General features: G+C 35.9%; 1 pseudogene; it reads left to right on the top strand.

Moving 5' to 3' along the window:
• Positions 1-4,200: 4,200 nt before the first annotated feature.
• LOC116895564 lies at positions 4,201-4,468 on the top strand (annotated as a pseudogene).
• The last annotated feature ends 1,641 nt before the right edge of the window (positions 4,469-6,109 follow it).

Genomic DNA, 6,109 nt, shown 5'->3' with positions numbered 1-6,109 from the left:
AGCAAGAAGCAATCCTAGGGTGAAGCTTCTGAGCAACTTAGCTCACCCATTGCATCCCATTCAAAACCATGGGCCATTTCTAGAAAATTTGCTTGCATGCCTTAATCTTTCCTAAATGGCTTCTGACAACACAGTAAAGAACTGTACAACCTTTTTCATAACTTATCATAATTATATTCTCTCTGTTCTGTCTCCACTGTATCATGGAAAATGCTAACAAATCAATTTTTATAAGGGTTGAAGTCCATTTTTTAAATTATTCACCTTTATTAACTAAATTATAAAATCTAATTTTTTATTATTTGATAACAATTTCCCATTATTTTATTATGAATCTTGATCATCCTAAGAACAATAACGGATAGCCATTCAATTTGTTAGTATTCTCCATTATGAGGGAGCAGGTTCTGGAGGATTCAAGGCATTCTTAAAACAGGATGACTCACATGTTTAATTCAATATTCAATTTATCCATTTACATACTAGTTTGTCTATAAATTTAATTCCATTTCCTTTTGTATCTAGGTCATCATATTAATATACTAGACTGTAATATATATTAATTAGTGTAGTACTTTGTGTGTTTGCAAAGAAAAAGAATAGTTTTAATGTTGCATTAAATAATGTATACTCACTGTGAAAGACACAGTACACTGATACTAAATTTATTGGCATTTTAGCCTTGAGTTAATCTATAAGCATCTAATAATGTGTAAATGTTGAGAATGTCTATGCTTTAGAACCTATAAGTCTTAAAATAGGTTTATCATTAAGAGCAGGAATGGGTTATTCAGAGTATAGACAATAAATGTCATCTGTAATCAAGGGAAAATCACTGAATTTCAAATCTGCTGCCCAGATATACTATGAATGACATGAAATTTTACTTTTTTAAAAAGAAAACAAAATCCCAAGATTTCTGACAGTGAAGACTCCATGAACAATGGAAATGTTCTGTGCAAGGAAATGATAGAGAATAAGCACTATGGTGTCAAAAAGGAAAGGACAAGAAGAGAAAATGCTGGGACATCAGGAAGAACAAATTCATTCAACAAATAGTTGGATGAAAGTCATCTCTTCTTCATCAGAAAGTTACTGACATCGCTGTGGAAAGGATTAGAAATAGCACCAGAGGGAACATTAGCAACCCAGTTATCAGTTCTGCAGTAAACCAAGAAATAAACAGTAATAATTTATGAAATAGTCCCCAGGTTTTAAATATTGAAAGAAATCTATAATAAAAATATGTAAGGAGTAAAATTTGGGCCAGTGAGATTTCTTAGCGGGTAAGGGCACTTGCCACCAAGCCTAACAACCTGAGTCACACAGTAGAAAGCAGACAATGAACTCCACAAAAATGTACAAGTTGTCACCTATCCTCTACAGGTAATTCCCTGACATGCATAAATATATAAAACCAAACAAAAGTATGTAGAAATTGTTTCTCACTCATTATTTTGATCTATGGGATAAAAAAGAGGAAAAAAATTACTAAATTCCGAAAGAATCACATACCTAGGAAAAACCTCAAGTTTTTGCTATTGATGCTATATATGAATATATCTGAGAATGTCCTCTTATTTTTCACAGCCTAGGCTTTAACTCCTGAGCCATATCTCCAGCCCATGTAACCTTACTTTTAAATAAAATCACTGACTGACTTTTCTGTATAAACTCTGAAATATTGGACTCACGACTGTAAATGTGATCAATTATGTTTTTTATTTGAAAAGGGAAGACTCTATGGGCAGACCCAGAGGCCTATGTAACAAGTGATTCTAACACTTGTAAAATGGACTATTACCAATAAATATCAAACAAATATTTTGTAGATTCAGAAACTTAAGGAAGAGATTGTCAAAATTACTGGACACCATTACAGCTTTGAGAGTCTGTAAGAAAAATTCTAACTAGTCAACTTTTCAACATCACGCCAGTTCCTCATACAGAATCCACTTCTATGAATATAAAACTTGCTTTTCTTTGCCATTTTGTATGTCTGGTAGTCTCTAAGATGCTTGTTGCTTCTGTCAATACATGCTACATCATTAAGAAAGACAGAAAACTGTTCATTTCAGTGCTTCAGAAGCATACTTAAACACTTGCTGAAACAAGATTAGCAGAATGAAATATGACAGCAAGGTTCAATTTGCATAGATTATTTATGAACCTTTTTTTTGGATAATATGGCCATGAGTTGAAATTTGTGTTTCTGGTAAAGTGTACTTGCCATAGTGTCTAAGGTACTCAGCTGTAGGTTATGAGATAGAAAAACACATGTAACTAATTTGTACCAAAAATAAATATATGTCTCTCCTAACAGGTTTCATGAATGGAGTTTAGGATTACTGATATGTTATATTGATTTTTCTCTTCTAAATATATTTACTGTTTGTAAATAAAATATATCAAATACATTTATTAATAAGTCTCTTTAAATGAACTACATATTATACAATCTTGGATTCCATATTCAGGCTATGTCACATTGACACGATTTTAAAATGCCCCAAATTGTCATTAAGTAAAATAAAATCATTGTTCATCAATAATTTCCTGGAAAAAAGCCATTATATCAAAAATTAAACATGTATAGAAGCCAGTTAATTTTTCACCTAAGTTTGTACAGTGATAAATAATGCAGCTGTTCAGTAAATGTTCCCAATTCTAGGAACTTTAATATGTGATCTGATAAAATTGTCATAAATCGTCAGATTCATAGATTTAGACTTGATATGAAGGAGTGGGGGGAAGAGTAACATAGCATGTAGCCTCTATTATTCTGATTTTAATGTACTAATATAAAAATATATCTTGGAACACATTTCTTTAATAAATTATTCATAAATGCATGAACAACATCAAAATGAGATTTTTTAAGATGATGTTTTCTTATTTATATTTAATAGTGTGTAATACTTAGTAAGAATATGGAAAAGTGTTGATTGGACAATAATCCCCAAACTACACAATTCATAAATAATTTTATTCATTAATAACCCATAAAGTACCAATTTACAGTGGGTAATAACAACATGAAAATGTGGGTTTGTGTGTATTTTTGTAGATTCGTGGAATCCATATGACCAGAGTGCTAAGATAGTAGATTGTTGTGGTTTGCCCTGGAGTTATCTGTATTTTGATTATAATTCCACTGCCCCAAAGACAGTTACCTAGTCACGTACTCAAGACTCAGGTGACTTCGCCAGCACCTTCTCCCCATTTAATTTGTAAAATACAGGTGAAGGCAGGTACAAGATAGAGGAAAGTCTGTCATTGAATGAGAAAGAAGGATGGGTAGTAGAAAAGTTTGAAAGAAGAGGAGACTGAAACGGAAAGAAGGAAGACACAGGAGGGACAGAGAAAGAAGCCGCGGCAGGACAATATGGAAGCTGACGTTAAGATTCCACGCTGTACCTTTACAGGTTGTTATGAATGTTCTTAAGGGATGGATGTGTATTGGGCTTTGTATGTTTGGGTGAGCAATTACATCTTATCAATTGGATCAAAAGTCATTGTGTTGTGTGTTCTTTCATGTAGTGATTTAAGTGAAAAAAAGGTGTGCGGTGGCTAGAGACACTGGACCACGACAGAATTGGGATGTGTGTTTCTAGCATGAAAACCTGCCTTAGGGACTAGACAGGTACAGAGATTGCTGCCAGGCTCAGAGAGTGTGTGATTCACACCTTCAGCAGTGTGATTTGGGATGGAGCAGAGCGGGTGAGGCACTTTGCTGACTGAGACTTAAGATATCAAGCAGATATCTTGGGCCACTGGGGTACCAGGCCTAGAGAGGGATGAAAGACAGCTTTTTATTTTTTTTATATTTTTACAACAACAGTATATGAGTAGATGATAATTGCCCAGAATCTGAAAATAAACATCACATCTAGAAGAATATGATAAAAACAAGATTCTTGCAAACCTACAGCCTGAAATACTATGCTTACTAACATGACTGGATGCATAGTAGTGGCAGACCCAAGTGAGCAACTTTAAGTGTTGGCCAGAAGTTTGGAGGGAGCCTGCAGTATCTAGAGACTTACCTTTCAATTACATTCATAATCTCCATAATAAGAGGCTTTTAGACGGTTCTCCCACCGCCCCCGCGACGGGTCGCAGCAGTTCGTGTGGTGGCGGCTAAGCTAGGCAGTGCAGCTCCGGGACAGATCCGGTGTCACACGGTCCCGCGCCACCTCGATGCCCAAGAAGAAGGTTAGCACGGATGGAGCGGCGCCGGGAGGCTGTCGGCCAAGCCCGCCCCTGCCAAGGTAGACAGGAAACCAAAAAGGCCGCGGGAAAGGATAAAGCATCAGACCAAAAAGCACAGATAAAAGGAAAGAGGGGAGCGAAGGGCAAACAGGCTGAAGTGGCTGACCAGCGAACTACAGATCTGCCTGCAGAAAATGGAGAGACAGAAAACCAGAGTCCAGCCTCTGAGGAAGAGAAAGAAGCAAAGTCCGATTAAACATTCATCATGTCTGTCAGTGGTCCCTGCCTCCCTTCTTGTACAATCCAGAGGAATACTTTAATCAACTATTTTGTAAATGCAAGTTTTTTAGTAGCTCTGAAAACATTTTTAAAAGGTGAGGGAATCCTACCTCATCCCATTTTTTAAGTGTAAATTGTTTTTTAAGAGGTTAAATCATTTGCTGGTTGTTCATTTTTTGGTACAACCAGAAAATAGCAGGATACTGAATCAGGAGAGGCTGTGACTGTCTCGGGGGTCAGCATAACATTCCACAGAGGGGGCTAGTTTTATATCCTACAGTACAAAGCATACTAAATGGCAATTTGGGGTCTCAGTCATGCGTTCGTGTCTGGACTATTTTCAATTATATCTGGTCCCGTTTCTAGTAGAACCATTTTGTAAGAAAGCCAGTCTTTGGTCCTCGCCCTGTCAGAACTGTGATGTCTGTGGTCATGGCAGTCCATTTTCCTAACAATTGTGATAATGTGCTGTGAAAGATGGAGATTTTGAGTATGTTCTGTATGTGACATAAAATTGTGAATTGGTGGAACTGAGCATTGGGAGCATTCGGTTGTTATGAGAGGTCTTCAGGAAACTTGCCAAGTTTGAGGCTGGAGCATCACTGGAACAAACTCAAAGAAAAACAATATGTAGCTCTTCATTTGTGAACACAGTGCGACTCTTCAGAGTTTGGGTATGTGAGCACTATACGGCTCTACAGAGTTTGGGTACATATGATAAGAATTGGAATGTCTGTGTACTCTACTCCTTGACCAATAAAATCTCAGTTGTGAAAAAGTAAAAAAAATAAAAGAGGCTTTTAAAGTTAATATATAATTAGCTATCGTTGCTATGAATTTTTCACATTTTTAATTTTTCACAAGTATAAAGTTTTTCTGCATGTATAAATGTATATTAAGTGCATGCCTCATGTCCAAGGAAGCCAGAAAAGGGAGTCCTATTTTCTGGAATTGAAATTAAGGCTGGCTGTAAAATACATCATGGATGCTATAAAACCAAGATCTATGGATAACTGTAGATACCTGCTCTGAACTTTTGAGCCACTCCCTGGTATTTTATAACCAAACCCTTGAAAAAGAAATAAAGTATATGCAAGCAAGAGGCAGACTCTTTCTATAAATAAGCTTAGTTGTTCATTGGCATATGTACTTGTGAGAGGTTAACCATATTAAGAATCTCTACAGGTGATAAACAACTTCAACTAAGTGACTTGATACAAAATTAACTCAAATAAATTGGTAGCCTTTCTTTATACAAATGATAAATAGATTGAGAAAAATTAGGGAAACAACACCCTTCATAATAGTCACAAATAATAAAAAAAAATCTTGGGGTTACTCTAACCAAAGGACAGATCAGCAACCTACAGATTGGAAAAAATATTCAGTAACTCCACATCCAATAGAGGGCTAATATCCAAAATATATAGAGAACACAAGAAGCTAACCACCACAAAACAAAACAATCCAATCAAAAATTGAAGTATAGAACTAAATCGAGAATTCACAGCAGAGGAATTTCGAGTGGGTGAGAAGCATTTAAAGAAATGTTCAAAGTCCTTAGTGATCAAGGAAATGCAGATCAAAATGACCCTCCACCTTACACCAATCAGAATGG

The sequence above is a fragment of the Rattus rattus genome, chromosome 3, assembly GCF_011064425.1.
Source record: "Rattus rattus isolate New Zealand chromosome 3, Rrattus_CSIRO_v1, whole genome shotgun sequence".
In the NCBI taxonomy this organism is placed as follows: domain Eukaryota; kingdom Metazoa; phylum Chordata; class Mammalia; order Rodentia; family Muridae; genus Rattus; species Rattus rattus.
Note: the sequence above shows the minus strand (reverse complement) of the source record. Positions and strands in the feature narration are given on the sequence as shown.